Source organism: Mustela lutreola, chromosome 9 (assembly GCF_030435805.1).
Source record: "Mustela lutreola isolate mMusLut2 chromosome 9, mMusLut2.pri, whole genome shotgun sequence".
Classification (NCBI taxonomy): domain Eukaryota; kingdom Metazoa; phylum Chordata; class Mammalia; order Carnivora; family Mustelidae; genus Mustela; species Mustela lutreola.
In genome coordinates, this window is record NC_081298.1 from 92,569,924 (window position 1) to 92,591,015 (window position 21,092).

At 42.3% G+C, this 21,092-nt stretch overlaps 1 protein-coding gene and 1 non-coding gene across 49 annotated transcripts in view; one reads left to right on the plus strand and one right to left on the minus strand.

The window, feature by feature from the left end:
• The window catches only part of ASPRV1 (aspartic peptidase retroviral like 1), a 115,972-nt gene that overhangs the window by 82,541 nt on the left and 12,339 nt on the right, over positions 1–21,092 (minus strand). For 18 of the 48 annotated variants that reach the window (XM_059187910.1, XM_059187957.1, XM_059187950.1 and 15 more), the window contains exons 3-7: positions 19,772–19,970; positions 17,957–18,078; positions 12,481–12,662; positions 1,162–1,229; positions 18–187 (exon numbers count right to left, since the gene is read on the minus strand). The exons of 5 other annotated variants lie outside the window; for them this stretch is intronic. The gene's annotated coding sequence lies outside the window, so the exon portion shown is untranslated. Of the gene's footprint in view, positions 1–17; positions 188–1,161; positions 1,230–12,480; positions 12,663–17,956; positions 18,079–19,256; positions 19,421–19,771; positions 19,971–21,092 lie in introns of all 48 variants that reach the window. 25 more of the 48 variants (XM_059187908.1, XM_059187907.1, XM_059187926.1 and 22 more) reach the window with 12 other exon arrangements.
• LOC131808659 (U6 spliceosomal RNA) lies at positions 7,102–7,208 on the plus strand. The gene has a single exon (XR_009344869.1). It is a non-coding gene; the product is annotated as a U6 spliceosomal RNA (small nuclear RNA).

Consider the following 21,092-nt stretch of genomic DNA (forward strand, 5'->3'; position numbering starts at 1 on the left):
ATATAATTTAGGGGTACCTGGGTGGCTCAGTGGGTTAAGCCTCTGCCTTCAGCTCAGGTCATAATCTTGGGGTCCTGGGATCGAGCCCCGCATTGGGCTCTCCGTTCAGCGGGAGCCTGCTTCTCCCTTCTCTCTCTTTGCCTGCCTCTCCGCCTACTGTGACCTCTATCAAATAAGTAAATAAAATCTTAAAAAAAAAAAAAAAGAAAAGAAATATATTTAGCCATTTATTCTACATTTATTTACATAATAAGGTGTCTATAACAAATTATAAAATGAGAAAAGATTCTCACCACACACACAGAAAACAGGGAACTATGTCAGGTGATGGAAGTGTTAACCATATTATGATAATAACTTAAAAATATATATGTTTCAAATCATCATATTGTACACCCTAAACTTAAACGATGTTATATGCCAATTATATCTCAATAAAGTGGGGAAAAAGGTGAAAAAAGATTACAAAATGGTATAAAGAAGAAAAACAGTATTAAGGTATGATTCCTTTCATATGAAATTACATGTTTATATATGCTTATGCTTTAAATTGGGATGGAGGAACAACACAGAAAGAACTTGATAACACCAACCAAGGGTCCAGGCTGACTGCCAGACAAGTGGTACGGGCAGCCTTTATTTGTTCTCCAACTCTACTCATTCTTCTCCCCACACCTATACTTTCATTTATTTATTTATTGGAGGAGGGAGGGGCTGAGGGAGAGGGAGAGAAAATCCTAAGCAGGCTCCACACCCCAAGATCATGACTTGAGCTGAAATCAAAAGTCAGATGTCCAACCAAGTGAGCCACACAAGCACCCCCTACACTTTGTTCAGAAAGGATTTAAGAATCACAAATCCACCTACCCCTACAAGAAAAATAAAAAGCATTATGGTACATTCACATATTGAAATATAATTTAGGGGTACCTGGGTGGCTCAGTGGGTTAAGCCTCTGCCTTCAGCTCAGGTCATAATCTTGGGGTCCTGGGATCGAGCCCCGCATTGGGCTCTCTGTTCAGCCCTAACTCTCCCTTTCCTTCTCACCCTTCCCCCTCCTCTTTCTAGATGCCATGCCAATGATAGGGTGAAAAGGATGAAAGCTTAAGATGGAAGCAAGTTGAAGGGGCATAAGAAGGATGGAGGGAAACCTCCACACACCTGGATGGCAGTCCTTATTTCAGCACACAGAAAACAAGTCCTGGGACACACACTTCCTTCCTGCAGATCTGTAATATTTGAAGTAAGGTTAGGGCACGCAGGCATCTGCCTTTGGCTCGGGTCATGATCTCCAGGTTCTGGGATTGAGTCCCATTTCAGGCTCTTGGCTTGGCAGGGAGTCTGCTTCTCCCTCTTTTTCTGCCTCTCCCTCTGCTTGTGCTCCCCCCCGCAACCAAATGAATAAAATAAAATCTTAAAAAAAAAAAAAAAAAGATTTGAAGCAAGGTCTATCTGATTCAGATTCCCTGTTCCATCTCCTACTGAACTCCAAATGCCTTGTAGGGCAGCCAGGGGTAAGACTGACTCTCAAAGCGGAGTGACAGGCCAGAGCTCTGCCCCTGGCACACAGTGCCTATATCTTCCTAGGAGCAGAACATTACAAGGAGCTGAGCCCGTTTTACTCCTTACTTTATCCCTTCCTCCATAGCTACATCCATCAAGCTATCCTGGCTAAGTTAAACTCCTGTCCAATCCCATACACTCACCACCTTGCATGACTACCCTAGAGATTCACAGTCTTCCCCACTAAGATTCTCAAACCTAGGTCCCTACCAAGAATGTTGCCCAAGGTGACATTTTCAGTCTGGGGTAAGATTTTGAGTAACCTGACAGACAGGGTCCAGATATATTTGCTGTCATATATGTAGAAGCCTATTACACCTTCTGCCTGAGCATAAAGCCACCAACGAGGAATTGGCAACTTCCCAAATGTGGAATCCATGTTGCTATCCCCTGTTTAGCTAAGAATAGGAGGCACGTGAGAGGCAGGGGATCTAAGGAAGGACTTAACAGTTTCAAAATATATCTCACATACTCTCTGTCACCTCTTGGATACCAATAATACACAAGTCCTGGTGTTAAGAGTTTTCATATACTCTCACCAAAAATAACAAATCACTTTAACCAAACTTTCTTACCGTGTTGCTACTAAATTTAGGAAGTCTATGGCACATACAGGTCCAGTTGCCCTGCTGACAGGTGAATACCCAAGCTTGAATTTAGAATAGGTAAGACAATCTGAGATTCTCCTCAGGCTGCAACACAGAAGTCTCATTACACACCATTAGGTCAACAGCCTTCATGCCCCATTCCAGCTTCTGCTCCTTCCTGGGCATTCAGCAAGGAACATCTTTCCAATACATACACAGACACACCCCCAAAATCCTCCAACACACTTAGTACAACTGGAAGAAATTCTTTACTAGTAAAGAGAAAAGATGAGTCAGAGAAAATCCAAAAGCAATCATCTCTTTGACAGAAGTGGCTCTTTCTCTCTCCACCTCTCTCTTCTCTTCCTTGAATATGTAGCTACTGAGCAACTTTTTTTTTTTTTAAGATTTTATTTATTTTTTGACAGAGACAGAGAGAGAGAGAGGGAACACAGGCAAGGGAGTAGGAGAGGGAGAAGCAGGCTCCCCGCTGAGGAGGGAGCCCAATGCGGGGCTCAATCCCAGGGCTCTGACCTGAGCTGAAGGCAGACACTTAACGACTGAGCCACCCAGGTGCCCAAGGGGCTACTGAGCAACTTCTATTATGCTTGTCACTATAAGATATAATCATGAGATATGCCTCCCACCTTCAAGAATTTACTTCAGGGGTGCCTGGGTGGCTCAGTGGGTTAAAGCCTCTGCCTTCAACTCAGGTCATGATCCCAGGGTCCTGGGATGGAGCCCTACATCGGGCTCTCCACTCAGCGGGGAGCCTGCTTCCCCCTCTCTCTGCCTGCTTCTCTGCCTACTTGTGATTTCTTTCTCTCTGTCAAATAAATAAATAAAATCTTAAAAAAAAAAAAGAATTTACTCCATTTGGAAAAACAAAATCAACACACAGGAAAAATGTTATATATGGGGGCTCCAAGATTTCTGGATAAACAAATAATGGGGTATCCTGACACACACGGGTATCTTCAATTTCAAACACATTCTCCCTTTTGTTCTATTCTCAGTAGAAATGTGTTTCACTTCAAGAAAAATGTCATTTACCAAAATCAAAATACATTAAATTAGGGATCATTCACTAGACAGAAAGGATCTTCCTTTTTCCTCTTTTCTGTGAAGTTTAGAGAGATAGAACTTTTTTTTTTTTTTTTTTTTTTTTAAAGATTTTATTTATTAATTTGACAGAGAGAAATCACAAGTAGACAGAGAGGCAGCCAGAGAGAGAGAGAGAGAGGGAAGCAGGCTCCCTGCCGAGCAGAGAGCCCGATGCGGGACTCGATCCCAGGACTCTGAGATCATGACCCGAGCCGAAGGCAGCGGCTTAACCCACTGAGCCACCCAGGCACCCAGAGAGATAGAACTTAATACCTCTCCAGCCAATTCCTGTTAACACACACATACACACACACACACACACACACACACATACACAAACATTCAACTTTTCAGGAACACATTTAGAGGGTAAAGCAAAGTACTTAAAAAGTTTATAAAACTTGGGATATTTGGCTGGTTGTCAGTTGAGCATCCAACTCTTGATTTCGGTTCAGGCCATAATCTCAGGGTCGTGAGCCTGTGTTTTCTTGATCATCTTTGGTGACAAACAGTCAACGTATACATGCTCTCTCTCTCTCAAGTATATAAATAAAACCGTGAGCCCCCACATTGGGCTGTGTGTGCTCAGTGGGGAGTCTGCTAGAGATTCTTTCCCTTTCCCTTTCCTTCTGCTCCTCCCCCCACTTTCTGTCTCGCACACATATACATTCTCTCTCTCAAATAAATCTTTAAAAATAAAACAAAAAACCAAAACAAAACAAAGAAGAGGTAATCTGAGTATAATAGGTAGACAGAATCCTCCCCTTCTGCACACAAATACTAATACTAGCATGCCACAAATATTATTCTGCACTTTGCCTTAATAATGGATCTCAGAGATTGTTCCATATCAGGGTGTGAGTGTGTATGTGCCTGTATGTCTCATTCTTTTTAACACTACATAATATGGCAATATCCACTACAACTTATTCAACTAGTATTTTTGTTTTAAAGATTTTATTTATTTGTCAGAGAGAGAAAATAAGCAGGGGGAGCAGCAGGCAGAGGGAGAAGCAGGCTCCCCACTGAGCAGGGAGCCCAATGTGGTACTCAATCCCAGAACCCTGGAATCATGACTCAAACCAAAGGCAGACGCTTAACCAACTAAGGCACCAACGCATCCCTATTCATCTAGTATCTTTTTCTTTTTTTCAAAAAGTTTATTTATTTATTTGACAGACAGAGATCACAAGTAGGACGAGAGGCAAGCAGAGAGTGAGAGGGAAGCAGGCTCCCCCCGAGCAGAGAGCCCAATGCAGGGCTCGATCCCAGGACCCTGGGATCATGACCTGAACCAAAGGCAGACACTTTAACCCACTGAGCCGCTCATGCGCCCTATTCAACTAGTATCTTTTTTTTTTTTGACAGACAGAGATCACAAGCAGGCAGAGAGAGAGAGAGGAGGAAGCAAGCTCTCTGTTGGCAGAGAGCCCGATGCAGGGCTCGATCCCAGGACCCTGAGATCATGACCTGAGCTGAAGGCAGAGGCTTTAACCCACTGAGCCACCCAGGTGCCCCTTCAACTAGTATCTTAACAATATATACTAAGATGTATTTTTAAGCAAAATGTGTTAAAGACTATGCATACCAATTTTGCATATCTTTCTCCCTTAACAAAAATATTCATATTTAACTCTTTATATATCCTCCAAGCAACTATTAATGACCACTGATACTTGCTTTGGTTTGAATTTAATAGTGTTTCACCTTGACTTATTTCTACTAGGGTATACGTTGACTGTTTGTCACCAAAGATGATCAAGAAAACACAGGAGAGGCGTCTGGGTGGCTTAGTTGGTTGAGTGACTGCCTTTAGCTCAGGTCATGCTCCTGGAGTCCCAGGATCCAGTCCCGCATCGGGCCCCCTGGTCAGCAGGGAGTCTGCTACTCCCCCTGACCCTCTCTCCTCTCATGCTCTCTCTCTCTCAAGTATATAAATAAAATCTTAAAGAAAAGAAAAAGAAAAAGAACACACATTGCCCTCTGAATATTCTGGTCACCCTTTACTCCATCATCCTTATAAATTGCTTCTTAATAGTAAACCTTTTACTGGATTTAACTCTGAAAAAGTGTAAGACAAATAAACCCCCCACCACCACTCCCCACACACACAGTTTCATTACTCAATTAAAAAACAAAATCATCTCTTTCACTTCAGTGTCTCTCAGTCTACTATTTGGTTTCTTTTAGATCACAGCAAGGTAGAATGAGTGAGGGCTCTATGCATACAATGGGGCTGGAATCTCAGTTCTGCCATTTCCAAGTTAATCCACTGCTCAGAGCTTCTGGTTCATCATCTACAAACCCAGGGCAATACCATCTATCTCTTATGCAGATGAAATCAACACAGGGAAATCCACTTGAGAGAACCAAAGAGCTGTCTCTATTGAACTAGCACTGCCTGGGGAAGTCAAAGACTTGCTTAGAGAAGTGGAAAAGGACAAGAAAAAATTCTGACCAGGTAATGAGAGAAACGGTGCCTTCAGCAGAGGCAACAATCCATGCAAAGGATGAGAGTTGTGCAGTGCCACAAAGCACCCACACAGCTACTGACAAGAAGGTGAAAAGTAATTTATAGTCAACAAGTACTTCCCAAGTACCTCTAAGCACTGAAGATACAACCATGAGCAAGAAGGTCCCTACCTTCATGGAATTTATAATCTAATAGGAGAGAAAGACAAACTAGTAAAAAGCAGTAAGTGGTCTAATAAAGTAAATGAGGTATAAAAATAAAAAGTAACATTGAGTTGCTTTGTATAGAATGGCCAGAAAAACTTCTAAAAGGAGATAATGTGGGGACGCCTGGGGGGCTCAGTCGGTTAAGCATCTGCCTTCAGCTCAGGTTATGATCCCAGGGTCCTGGAACTGATCCCCACATCGGGATCCCTGCTCAGCAGGGAGCCTGCTTCTCCCTTTGCCTGCTGCTCTGACTTCTTGTGCCTCTCTCTCTCTCTCTCTGTGTCAAATAAATAAATAATCTTTAAAAAAAAAAAATAAGAGGAGATAATGTTTAACTGACACTTAAAAGTAAAGGGTAGTTAATGAGGTAAAGAGTAGGGTAAAGGCTATAGCCTTAGGCAGAGGCTATAGCACTACAAAGGCTCTGAAACCAGAGAGCAGAAGAAGAGATCAAGGAACTATGAATATATAAGGGTGCCCAGGAGATGAGAGAAGGGCTTGGGATAAGACTTAAGAAAAAGGCAGGGACCAGATTGTCCTCGATTCTTATAGGCCATAATTTGGGCCAAATTGTGTAAGGCCGTTTATTATAACCCAAGACATTTGGACTTGATCCTATAGGTAACAGGAATTTAACAGAGGACTTGAAAAGGAAAGACAAGGTTCTTATAGAAGGATAGCAGCAGCTGTGTGTATACAATAGCAACAACAGGGAGTGAAGACAGCTTGGGAACCAAATAAAGAAAACCTGCACTAGGACAGGGTCAACGTACACAGGAAAAGAGAGGCACCCTTGAGAAAATCTGCCATGCGACCAGTAGCCTTCAGGGTCCATGTTCTATCCTGTTTTCTGAGTCCAAAGTCAAAGCTTCCTATAAATCCTAGAGCTACGGCTTAGTCATGAAGCCCTTGTCCACCTCATCTGGCTCTGCCATCTACTGTGGCAATGAGAAGATGAGGTGCCAGTACATGCAGTTATCCATTATTCCCACTGGATGACAGACTGGGTTTCCTAGAACCTTTAGATCCAAGTAAAGTGTTCAAATCCCCTTTCTTCCCCTTTAGAGATAGGAGGTCAGTGGAATCTTCTGTCAGTTTCTCCAAATATGGTCTGCAGATGATGACTGTAGTCAGAGTCATCTGGGAGGCAATCAAAATACAGATTCCTGTGCTTGCTTCAGCAGTACACATACTAAAACTGGAACAATACAGAGAGGGTTAGCATGGCCCTTGCACAAGGATGACACACAAATTCGTAAAGCGGTCCATATTTTTAGCTATCTGAAACGATTTTACACTCCGTTGTCTTGGGACTGTCTTACTTCTATTCTGGAAGGTGTCTGCTGTGGCCCTAACTGGTCATTAAAAGTGATGTTTCTATTTTATTTTTTTAGAATTTTACTTATTTATTTGACAGAGAGAGATCACAACTAGGCAGAGAGGCAGGCAGAGAGAGAGAGAGAAGGAAGCAGGCTCCCTGCCAAGCAGAGAGCCCGATGCGGGACTCAATTCCAGGATCCTGAGATCATGACCTGAGCCCAAGGCACAGGCTTAAACCCACTGAGCCACCCACTCGTCCTGATGTTTCTATTTAAAAAACAAATCAAGGGCACCTGGGTGGCTCAGTGGGTTTAGCCTCTGCCTTCGGCTCAGGTCATGATCCCAGGGTCCTGGGATCGAGCCCCACATCAGGCTCTCTGCTTGGCAGGGAGCCTGCTTCCCCCTCTCTCTTTGCCTGCCTCTCTGCATACTTGTGATCTCTGTCTGTCAAATAAATAAAAATCTTTTAAAAAAGAAAGAAAGAAAAATTCGAAGTTACCAAAGCAGCAAATAGAAGGCAGAACATCAGAGCATAAGGCTTAGAGAACAGAGGAGTCAAAGACAGGGAGCATTCTCGAGGGAATCACTAACTATGGCCAAGAACTTTGGCTCTCTTAGTCTGCTTTTCCCAGCAAAACCCTAGGAGGAGAGTGCAGATAGATGCCTTGCCTCACAGAGGCAAGGTGACTGGCCTTAGACTGCCCAGGATGTGCACATAATCTTCAAAGAAAACATACAGTAAGTACTGTTCCTATCCCCATGACTACCCCTCACCAAGCAACCACCATGAAGCCAGCTACCAGTCTGCAGCAGACCTTCAGGCCACACAGAAAACATATAGAACACCCCAAAGGGCTAATGGCAGGCACCACTCACCAAGATTCTCCACTTGGCACATCAGAGCACCTAACACTGCCATAAACTCAACGACCATTCCAGGTCAGTGACTTTGAAAACCACCGCCTATACCCCTTCAGATCCTACATCTATGCACACCCAGCCAGTCTTCCACTACTTCTACCACGCCTCACTAACAGAATCCCATCCTATATTTTACACTTTCATGCCCCTCCCCAAAATTCAGACAGAAATCCACAGATTCAGGCTAGGCAGAGTCCTGAACTCCTGAGGCTGCTGAGGCCAGCTCCTAGGCATGGTCTGATGGGAGGAGGTACAGTCTGAAGGAGTGCTCACCCTACCTGAATGGAGTATCCTCAGCCTACCTAAGGGGAGCACCAGGACGGATTGCTATAGGAAACTTTTCCAAAGATTAGCTAGTTAAACCTAGTATATTTAAAAATGAGCAGAAACTGAAGTGTGAGGAAAAGGTACAGTAGGATTTCTGAGGATCTGACTTTCAGATAATTAACACATAAAATACAAAGTAATAAGCAATCTATTTCCAACCTTTGTATGTCAACTACCTGATCCTCCTTCTAATCCAAAAGCTGGTTCCACACTAAAGAGGTAAGAATGCCAAAAGATGATTTAAGTAATCCCCAAGATTATTTATGGCCTTAATCGTGAACTGCTTGCCCTTCCATTCTTACACTCCACCCATTATCCTGATTCTCTAGGTTTCTGAATTAATGATTCAGTTTCCTGTTTCATCTTTGCCTCACCTTATCCCTAAGGCCTTTTGCTTCCTTCCTTGAATAGAAGTGCACTCCACTCTCAGTTATACTGCCATCAGCCACTCAGAGTAAATATTCTGCCTACCCAGATCCGCAACTTTTATCCTTAAGCACTCATGTCCCATTCCTGGGCAAGTCTTCTGCCAGGTATACTGATTTTTATGAATATGTCTCAGAGAAAGACAAGTGTTTTAGATGATTCATCTCAAGCATGTTAGATAGTTCATCCAGGTAAACACTGGGATCACCAAAGATGGAATAAGGAGAATGACAATGAGCCAGGGCTAAATGACCAGACCTTACCCTGACATTCAAAGGCGTACCTTCTTAGCCCTCGACGGGTACTCTGGGTACTCCTATACAGCACCCCACCTCAAGAGATGCTTCTAGCCCACAGCAGTTACGACGAAGAATACATGGTGAATAAGACGTATGTCTTTGCTCAACAAAACTTACCATATAGTGAGGGAGACAGACAAATAACTACGGTATGTATAATTAAAGGTAACGCATGTAGAACTGTAAGACTAAGAAGGGCAGTCAAGTGAAGTTAGACCTAAGCTGAAACATGAAGGATAAATAGGAGGGAGATACCCAGGCAGAGGATGGGCACTTGAGGAAAAGTGTTCTAAGTAGAGGGAACAGCATTTGCAAAGGTCCTGCAGCAAGAAAACACATCTGAAGAGATGAGATGAGCTGGGGAGTGGAGAGGCCAAAGCAGAGGGTGTCCTGAAGCAGAAGATGCTGGAGAGACCAAAAAGGGCTTCATAATATGTATGAAACCATTTTATAATTCACAGTATTCACTGAGTGCCTACAATGTACCAGACACTGTTACACATACAAGAAATGTAAGAGTGAATAAAACAGACAACATTCCTTCCTGTTCTCAGAGAATTTAATTCTAACTGAAGGAGACCAGGGTGCCTGGCTGGCTCAGTCAGTAAAGCATGCAACCCTTGATCTGAGACTGGGCATGCAGCCTACTTAAAAAAAAAACAAATACAGGGGCGCCTGGGTGGCTCAGTGGATTAAGCCACTGCCTTCGGCTCAGGTCATGATCTCAGAGTCCTGGGTTCGAGTCCCGCATCGGGCTCTCTGCTCAGCAGGGAGCCTGCTTCCCTCTATCTCTCTCTCTCTGCCTGCCTCTCCATCTACTTGTGATCTTTGTCAAATAAATAAATAAAATCTTTAAAAAAAAAACACACATACAAGAGAGCCCAGAAATAGACCCTCAACTCTATGGTCAACTAATCTTCGACAAAGCAGGAAAGAATGTCCAATGGAAAAAAGACAGCCTCTTCAATAAAGTGTTGGGAAAATTGGACAGCCACATGCAGAAAAATGAAATTGGACCATTTCCTTACACCACACACAAAAATAGACTCAAAATGGATGAAGGACCTCAATGTGAGAAAGGAATCCATCAAAATCCTTGAGGAGAACACAGGCAGCAACCTCTTTGACCTCAGCCGCAGCAACATCTTCCTAGGAACATCATCAAAGGCAAGGGAAGCAAGGGCAAAAATGAACTATCGGGATTTCATTAAGATCAAAAGCTTTTGCACAGCAAAGGAAACAGTTAACAAAATCAAAAGACAACTGACAGAATGGGAGAAGATATTTGCAAACGACATATCAGATAAAGGACTAGTGTCCAAAATCTATAAAGAACTTAGCAAACTCAACACCCAAAGAACAAATAATCCAATCAAGAAATGGGCAGATGACATGAACAGACATTTCTGCAAAGAAGACATCCAGATGGCCAACAGACACATGAAAAAGTGCTCCATATCACTCGGCATCAGGGAAATACAAATCAAAACCACAATGAGAAATCACCTCACACCAGTCAGAATGGCTAAAATCAACAAGTCAGGAAATGATAGATGCTGGCGAGGATGCGGAGAAAGGGGAACCCTCCTACACTGTTGGTGGGAATGCAAGCTGGTGCAACCACTCTGGAAAACAGCATGGAGGTTCCTCAAAATGTTGAAAATAGAACTGCCCTATGACCCAGCAATTGTGCTACTGGGTATTTACCCTAAAGATACAAACGTGGTGATCCAAAGGGGCACGTGCACCCAAATCTTTATAGCAGCAATGTCCACAATAGCCAAACTATGGAAAGAACCTAGATGTCCATCAACAGATGAATGGATCAAGAAGATGTGGTATATATACACAATGGAATACTATGCAGCCATCAAAAGAAATGAAATCTTGCCATTTGCGACAACATGGATGGAACTAGAGCGTATCATGCTTAGCGAAATAAGTCAAGCGGAGAAAGACAACTATCATATGATCTCCCTGATATGAGGAAGTGGTGATGCAACATGGGGGCTTAAGTGGGTAGGAGAAGAATCAATGAAACAAGATGGGATTGGGAGGGAGACAAGCCATAAGTGACTCTTAATCTCACAAAACAAACTGAGGGTTGCTGGTGGGAGGGGGGTTGGGAGAAGGGGGATGGGGTTATGGACATTGGGGAGGGTATGTGCTTTGGTGAGTGCTGTGAAGTGTGTAAACCTGGCGATTCACAGACCTGTACCCCTGGGGATAAAAATATATGTTTATAAAAAATAAAAAATTAAAAAAAACACATACATACATACGTACATACATACATATTAATTAAAAGGGACTATATGAACAAATACATGAATAAACTAGAAAAAATCACATATTAAGTGCTATGGAAAGAATTAAAATAGGTGATGTAAGAGAAAAGATATGGGTGGCTACTTTGGAATAATTAAGTGGTCAGGGGAAGGCCTCTCTGAGGACATGACATTTAAAAACTAGTATCTCAGGGTGCCTGGGTGGCTCAATCAGTTAAGCCAATCAGTTTGGCTCAACTCATGATCCCAGAGTCCTGGGATCAAGCCCCTCATTAGGCTCCCTGTTCAGTGGGGAGTCTGCTTCTCCCTCTCCCACTGCAGCTCCCCCTGCTTGTGCTCTCTGTCAAATAAACAACATCTTTAGAAAAAATAAAAATAAAAAATAAAAGTAGATTAAAACATGTATCTCAAAACAAAATAAAACAACAAGAACTACAACAAACCCCTAAAAAAAACTGTCAGTCAAAGATCAAGGGGAAAAGCATTCTAGGTGGGGGTGACAAATCATGTAAAAGCAAGATCATGGAAGTTTTTTAAGCAAGAAATGTAAACCATGAACATTCATATATATTATAAAGATCACTCTGGCTGCATTGTGCAGAGTGGAATGGAGGTGGGGAAGGATAAAATCAAGACTGGAGGTAGAGACGAAAAGGTATTATGTACACTAAGATGAGAAGAACCCCACAACGACAATGTGATGATGGTAACAACATTCACATGGCACTTACGGGGAGTTGATCTATTTTTCTAAGCATTTTACGTGTTACTAATTTATTTAATACTCACAAGTACTCTTGTTTTGTAAATCCATAAAACTAAGGTACAAAATAGTGGCAATGAAGAAGAAAAGAAAGCAACTGGATCCAAGAAATACTAGGGAGGAAAAGTCCCAGGGACACGCTGGTTGTTGGCTGTGGGAGGGGAAGGGAAGTCTTTTGGGCCTAATAACTGCGTGGTGTTTACCATGTGACAGGACACCAGGTGAGGCAGCAAGTAAGGAGGAGCAGGAGGCCACATGGTGGTGAGTGTGCACAATATCCCTGTGATGCCAGCCACGTGAGCAGCTGGACACTGGTCTGCAGACAGAGCTGGGCATCATCCATATGTAGACGGTTAAGTGGAGCTGTCAGAAAGGTTGAGATCACCTAGAAGAGCAGCATGAGAAAAGAAGACAAAAGGCCTAAGAAAAGAACACTGATACTTAAAACACAGTAAGAATCGTTCATAACAACAAAAAAATGGAAATACCTTAATGTCTCTCAATAGGAAAATAACTGAATATAGCATATCTGCCTACACTACAAAATATTATATAGTAGCCAAAATCAATGAGAAGTATCTTCTTGTACCAACATGAAATACTGTCATGGCACCTTACTGAATCAGAGAAATACCAAAGTGATCCATAAAATGTGACCCCATTTGTATAAATAAGACACAAAAATAATACTTTTCTGGTTTCACACATATACATGTAAACAGAAAAAAGTCCGGTATGTACAAATTCCAAACACTAACAGGTTACCACCTCCAAGAAATATAAAAATAACAGGGGGAGCAGGAGAATTCAAAATATCTACAGATTTTAATTCTTTTAGATTATATTACTATATTCCCTATAAAATAAAGATCAATTCTTCAAAAAGATCAATTTTTCAAAAAGTGATCAATTTTTCAGGGCACCTGCCTGGCTCAATTGCTAAAGCATGTGATTCTTGACTTCAGGGTCATGAGTTTGAGCCCCACCATGGGCACAAAGCTTACCTAAATATAATAATAATAGGATTCTTTTTATCTTTCCCTCAATTTAGCTGTGAACCTAAAACTGTTCTTTAAAAAACTCTTAATTTTTTAAATGGGAGCCTACAAAATTTGCTTCAGATGCCAAATTTTCTGTCCCTTTCACCTCCAATTGTCTTAGTGTTCAGATCTTAAGGCTTCCCATCTCCCCACATCTAAGATATTAATACAAAGCTCCCTAATTCTATGGTCTACTAGACCAAGGCCAAGCCTGAACTGAATCCCTAGACCCTGAATCACTAAACCCAGGCCAAGCCTGACCACCAATCCCCTAGCCTGGGCCAGAGTCCCAGGAGGAAAAGTCAGACACCAAAGTCTTAAACAAACATGGAAGAATGAGGGGCGCCTGGCTGGTTCAGTCAGTAGAGCGTGCAACTCTTGATCTTGGGGTTTTGAGTTTGAGCCCCATATTGAGTGTAGAGATTACTTTAAAAAATAAAAACTTTGGGCGCCTGGGTGGCTCAGTCGTTGAGCGTCTGCCTTCCACTCAGGTCATGATCCTGGTGTCCTGGGATCGAGCCCTGCATTGGGCTCCCTGCTCAGTGGGGAGCCTGCTTTTCTCTCTCTCACTACCCCTACTTGTATTCCCTCTCTCACTGTCTCTCCCTGTGTGTCAAATAAATAAATATAATCTTAAAAAAATAAAAAATAAAATCTTTAAAAAAACAACAATAAACCACCATGAGAGAATGAGTACAGATGTCAACCAATCTAAGGACAGGGATCCAGCAGCCTTGCTGCCCAGTAAAAGTCTCAGTGGAGAAAGGTATTTGAAGGTCTATAAGCAGCTCTGCAAAACTGAGGGATGTGGCTGCAGGACAGTCAGATAAAATCGGGGGGAAGTGGTATGACTGAGTTAAAAAAAAAAAAAAAAAAGAGCCAGGCGCATGGGTGGCTCAGTGGGTTAAGCCTCTGCCTTCAGCTCAGGTCATGATCTCAGGGTCCTGGGATGGAGCCCCACATCGGGCTCTCTGCTCAGTGGGGAGCCTGCTTCCTCCTCTCTCTCTCTGCCTGTCTCTCTGCCTACTTGTGATCTCTGTCTGTCAAGTAAATAAATAAATAGCCAGTACCACTTATAAAGATTCCAAGCAAAGTGCTGTAGTATAAGTGGAAACGAGTTTCATAACAAATGGAAGAGGGGAAGCCAAATTCTGTGAAGGGGGTGGGGGTAGCACATGGGGGATATGTGTGTCTAAGGGTACCTAGAGGAGTCACTTCACATTAAAGCAGCAATTCCAGGAGGCACAGTATAAACGTTTAGAAGCTGGAGCAGTATAAAGAAACCAAGGACTTGGCTCCTTCCTAAAAAGAAAGGAGGCTCTAAAAGTGAGGAGAAAAGCCACTGAAACAATGCCTTTCCTTCTTCAGTAAACCAAAGAGAGCCAGATCTCTGATGACTGTACTCTTTAACGTTCAACTGTCTAAGGATAAAAGACACCATATTTGGTCTACATGTTTTCCTGGTTACCCAAAGAAATAGCACTACCTGAGCCTTACCCAACAGCTGATTCACCATCAGTTAGTCTATATCACAGCCCGCTGAGACTTAGACTTCACAGTACATACCAGACTCTAGAAAAAAACAACCTGGTGTGAGCTGTCAAAGTCCTCTCCGTACCTGACCTCACCCTCTGGGGTAGGTTTCATTTCAAAACTGAAAGGGACTGAGAGCTGGGGAAGTCCAAAGATCAACACAGCCAGAACAGGTGGTTCCCAGCAGAAAAGGGTCCCAGGCTGGAACTCAAAACAGAAACCAGACCACTGATAAGACAGTTTATGATGTCTGTCTCCAAGCCTTCAGATATTTATATGTTTTCCAATATTTACAACAGGGCATGACCATGCTTGTCCAGCTCCTGACAATTAGATATCTAATTCTCCACGTGTTCAATTAACTTCCTGGCTTTATTAAGTTTTAGAGCTCTGGGGTAACTCCAGTGACTGGGATACCTTGTGAATTTTTTATAGCCCTTCAAATGGGCCACATTTTTTTTAAAGATTTTATTTATCTCTTCATCCTAGGGGGAGGGAGGGGCAGAGGGGAAGGGAAAAAGACATGGAGAGAATCCCAAGCAAACTCTTTAACACTGGGCTCCATCCCATGACCTTTAGATCTCAACCAGAGCAAAAACCAAGAGTCAGATACCCAAATGACAGAGCTACCCGGCACCCCAAATGGGCCACATTTTAATCATAATGAACTTTATCATCTCCTCCTCCTTCAGCTCCCCATGAACCCTCAGCAAAATTCCTGTCTCACTAAAAAATGTCCACGTTTTTCATGATGGGCCTCTCAACAGAGCAATACTCAATACAATAAGTCTAGTTCATCAAAGAAATCAAGTTATTGGGGCGCCTGAGTGGCTCAGTCATTAACCGTCTGCCTTCAGCTCAGGTGATGATCCTTGGGTCCTGGGACCCAAATCAGGTTCCCTGCTCGACGGGAGGCCTGCTTCTCCCTCTCCCACTCCCCCTGCTTGTATTCCCTTTCTCGCTGTGTCTCTCACTATCAAATAAACGAAATCTTAAATAAAAAGAAGAAATCAAATTATTTGCTTAGGTTCACTATTAACTAGTTGAGTGACCTTGAGCAAGTAGCTTAACCTTTCTGGACATGGTTTCCTCATCTATAAAGGAAGCAGGTTGGAAACCGGTGGAAGGAAAGCAATAAAAACTTCCTTGAACTAAGACAAGACAAATTTTTAAGTCTAAACAGTTCAATAAGTGCCAAGCAGAGTTATTTTAAAAAGACACAAACCTGGGGTGCCTGGGTAGCTCAGCCATTAAGCGTCTACCTTCAGCTCAGGTCATAATCCCAGGGTCATGGGATCAAGCCCTGCATCGGGCTCCTTGCTCAGGAGGGAGCCTCCTTCTCCCTCTCCCCTGCTTATGTTCCCTCTCTTGCTGTCTCTCTGTCAAATAAATATCGTTCCAATTTTAGCATATGTGTTGCCGAAGTGAGCACTCTGTCAAATAAATAGATAAAATCTATTTATCTATTTATAAAAAAATTTTTAAAAAGGACACACACCTAAAGCATATCAAGAGTAAATGCTAAGCCAGAAAAAATTTACAAACTTCCAAAGAGAAAGAACAGGTAATTACTTAGAATTCTACTGGCACTGGACTTCCCATCTGTATCACTAGAAACTGAATACAGCAGAAAGCTGCATACAGACTTTGTAGTGAATAGAACTACTATTTAAGAATCCTAAACGCAGCCAAGACATCATTTCTACATTATGGTAAAATTCAGGAGTGCCTGGCTGGCTCAGTTGGTAGAATATGTGACTCTTGATGTCAGGGCTGTAAGTTTGAGCCCCACACTGCATGGAGACATTACCTGTGAATAAACTCATGGGGCGCCTGGGTGACTCAGTCAGTTAAGTGTACAACTCTTGATTTTAGCTGGGGTCAGGATTTTGGGACCATGGGATTGAGCCCCACTTCAGGCTCTGTGCTCAGCTTGTCCCTCCCCTCTCCCTTCCCCCACTTGAATGCACGCACTATTTCTTCCCCTTTCTCTCTATAAAATGGATAAGTAAAATCTTCCCAAATAAATAAATAAACTCTTACAAAAATATACATACACACATTGTACACACACAATTGGATATATAAGGACCTTCAAAGTACCATCCATGCCCCTTTTCTAAGAAAATCACTCAGAGAAAGACACATCCTATTCAAATTAATATTTAAAACCTGAGCAAAGCTGGAAAAGACAAAGTTTATACAAGACATGTCTTCCCTCCCCCAAAAAAGACCTTTTTTTAAAAATTTTTTATTATAAACATATATTTTTATCCCCAGGGGTACAGGCAAAAAAGACCTTTTAATGAAGCTGAACCAGATGACTTCTGGTGGCCTTTCACGTATAAACAGAAACTGTCCTATACACAACCATCCCTGGAAGTCTGGCTTTGTGAGTTGTTCATCACCTAGTGGCCCAATGAAGTAAATGCAGTTTTGTCAAATGCCCGGATAAACTTCCAGCCATTTTGTGAGCTCTGACAGCGTGTGGCTCTGAGTCTAATGTCCTAGAGATTACAAAAGTAGAAGACTGTAAACCCTCCAGATTCATATACTTTTGTAGAGACTCAGCTAACTATACATTCATTCTCCAAAGATGTGGGAAGGGCCCATATTTTGTGCCTAACCGTAAGAAGTGAAATATGTATTTGTTGTTGAAAGGCTGTACTTTAAAGATTTTATTTATTTATTTGACAGAGAGCGATCACAAGTAGGCAGAGAGGCAGGCAGAGAGAAAAGGAAGCAGGCTCCCTGCTGAGCAGAGAGCCCGATGCGGGACTCGATCCCAGGACCCTGAGATCATGACCTGAGCCAAAGGCAGCAGCTTAACCCACTGAGCCACCCAGGCACCCTGTAAGGCTGTACTTTAAAGCAGTAAAAAACAGAGATTGCTTTTGTGCAGACCAATCCAAATTGAAAGCAGTTTAGATGCTATAAGAAAACTGCACAATGCCTTATAAATAGGAAGAGTGAGTTCAAACACTCATAAGACTGGAATTTGAAAGACGAATTGTATTTATCCTGTATGATTCCAAAGAACAGATCTAAAACTGATGAGAAATCATCTCAATTAGATATAAATTCAAAACAAAAACTAGTATCTTACCAGAGAGCTATTCAACATATAATGGGATTCCTCAAGAAATAATGAGCTCTCCAACAATGAAAGCATTCAAAAAGAACTTGGGTGATCATCTGTCAGGGAGATAATGGAAAGCATTCCTGCAACTAGATGACAGAAAGGAGACAAGGAGATTGACTATTATTACCTCAAGGGCCTTTCCAACTCCAAGTCTATCATTCTAAATAAAACAAAAACAAAAACAAAAACAAACATCATTAATAGAGTTCCTCCCTCTGCTTTTTTTTTTTAAGTTCCAACCAGGCGGTACAACACAGTGGGTTGGATACCACTTTCCACTTGAGTAACTACAGACAAACTATTTAACTCTATTTGCCTCACTTTCATTATCTGTAAATGTAGAATAGTACTTATCTCATAAGGTTACTATGAAGATTAAATAGCAAACTTCTTAACAAAGTACTAATATACAGAAAGTGTATACAACTGGAAGCTTGTAAGGGAAAGGTAGCTGGGGGGGGGGGGGGGAGGAGAGACCCATGCAGGGGAGTGTGGAAAGTGAAACCTAAATGTGCTGCTTGTTTTAGTTATCTGTACCCAACTCTCAACCAAAGCATTCCTGACTGTTGCTGGCTGGAGGCTAGGTTCCCTAGGCAACTAGCCTCAAAAAGAGCCCAGACCTACCCTCTTCAGGAAGGCAATATTCACCGTCCTGAAATCTCGCATCCTCCCTTGCACAAAGCAGGGTCCCTAAAAGCTCACAAATACCACCACTCCAAAATCAAGTTGTTGAGTAAGTATTAGTCTCCTCACTTCAAATGGTCAGTGAGAACATCAGAGTTAAAAGGGATCTCACAGACCATCTAGAGTGACCCTTTTGTTTAATGAATGAGAACAATAAGGCTGAGAAAACTGAAGTCCTGGATGTGGCAAATTGGTGAGAAGGTTGATGAGATCACAGGTCTCCTTATTTCTAGACCAGTAGTCAAAAGCCTCCCATTTCTCAAATGGGAAAAATAGGACAGGCTCTACTAAGCTATCTGCCTCATACTATGTGCTCTAGACAGGTAAAAAAAGAATAGAAATGGTAGAGTATAGCAGTTAAGAATGTGGACCCGAGAGCCAAATTGCATATTCAAATCCCAGCACTGACTATGTGAGTTTAACCATGTTTCCAAATCTTTTTGTTTCTATAAAATAGAGTAAGAGTGACTACCTTATAGGGTTACATTAAGGAATGGAATAGATGATGCTCCCCTGCTTGTGCTCTCGCTCCTTCTAATAAATAAATAAATAAATTCTTAAGAAAAGGGCGAGTGGGCACCTGGGTGGCTCGGTTGTTAAGCGTCTGCCTTTGGCTCAGGTCATGATCCCAGGGTCCTGGGACTGAGCCCCACATTGGGCTTCCTGCTCAGGAGAGAGCCTGCTTCTCCCTCTCCCTCTGCTGCTCCCCATCTTTGTTCTCTCTCTCTCGCTCTCTTTCTCTCTCTGTCAAATAAATTAATAAATAATATCTTTTAAAAAAAGAAGAGAATAGATGTCAAACGTATGGCACATAAAGTATTCAATGTATACACTGCTCTGCTTCTCATCATTACCAGTTGTATTAGGAAACACAATCAAAGTACAAGAAGGACAGGACAAGCTCCTACATAGGTCCAAAAGCAGTAAGATACAGGTGTTTATTCAGCTTCATTTCCTGGTCCCAGCCAGGGAACACTCAACCCTTCAGCAGAAGACTATAAATCCTTCTATAGTGGATCTAGGGAAAAATCACTTCAAAGAATAACCAGTACATGCTATGGTGATAAGATACTTAAGATCACAAATAAACCTTACGTAGGTCTGAGCCCAGGTGTAACCTCCAGATCTATGCTCATCTCAAGTTGGACAAAGTGCAGTTCATGTCCAATCTCTTCCCTTCAATCCATGATGGTGGTACAGTATAATGGTAAGAAACAAGAGTTGGCTCAGTTGGTACAGCATGAAACCCTTGATCTTAGGATAGTGAGTTCAAGTCCCATGTTGGGTGCAGAACCTATTTGGAAAAAAAAAAAAAAGAAAGAAAAGAAAAGAAAAAAACAAGAGCCTTGGAATTTGGCTGCCCAGGAGCAAATTACTATTCTGTTATTTATTTGCTATGTCACTTAGGCATACCTTACCTCTTTCTAAGTCTCTACTTCTCCATCTGCTTTAATTATTTTAAGTGACACTTAGCACTTTCTTAAAAAAAAAAGATTGTATTTCTTTATTAATTTGAAACACAGCAAGAAAGAGAGATTGAGACAGAGAAGGCGCAAGTGTGAGCGCGCATGCGCATGCGCAAGCACAAGCAGGAGAAATGTCAGACAAGAGAGAAGCAGGCTCCCTGACAGCAAGTAGCCTGATGTGGGGCTCCATCCCAGGACCCTGGGATCATGACCTGAGCTGAAAGCAGCCACTTAACTGAATGAGCCACCCAGGCACCCCACAGTGAGCACTCCCTTTTTGGGGGGAGGGCTTTTTTTAATTTAAATTCAATTAATTAACATATAGTATATTACTAGTTTCAGAGGTAGAGTCCAATGATTCATCAGTTGCATTTAACACCCAGTGCTCATTCCAACAAGTGACCCCTTAATGCCCACCACCAAGTTACCCCATCCCCCCACCAACCTCCCCTCCAGCCCATAGTAAGCACTTTCTATCTGCCAAGCACTGTGCCAAGCTTTACATAGCTTACATCATTTAATCATCACAACCTTATGAGGCAGGTACTATTATTATCCTCATTTTATAGATAAGGAAAAAGGCAGTTTTCTAATTCAAGGCCATAGCTAGTTACTGACGAAGCTGAGAAGTTGGGGCAAGAAGTATGACCCCAGAGTCTATGCTCCTTACTCCTACACTGCACTATTTCTCATATAACCAACCTTCACATGGTTGCTATGCTATTAAAATAAGACTATTTACATAAAGTATCTGGTTCATCAGTTAGCCATTACTATTATTGCTATTATTATTATCATCAATCCCTTTGAGCCTCTTCAAATACTACTTCCTGAGTTCCAATTTCACTTAAAGAAAATGGTTGTTGGGGGGCGCCTGGGTGGCTCAGTGGGTTAAAGCCTCTGCCTTTGGTTCGGGTCATGGTCTCGGGGTCCTGGGATCGAGCCCCACA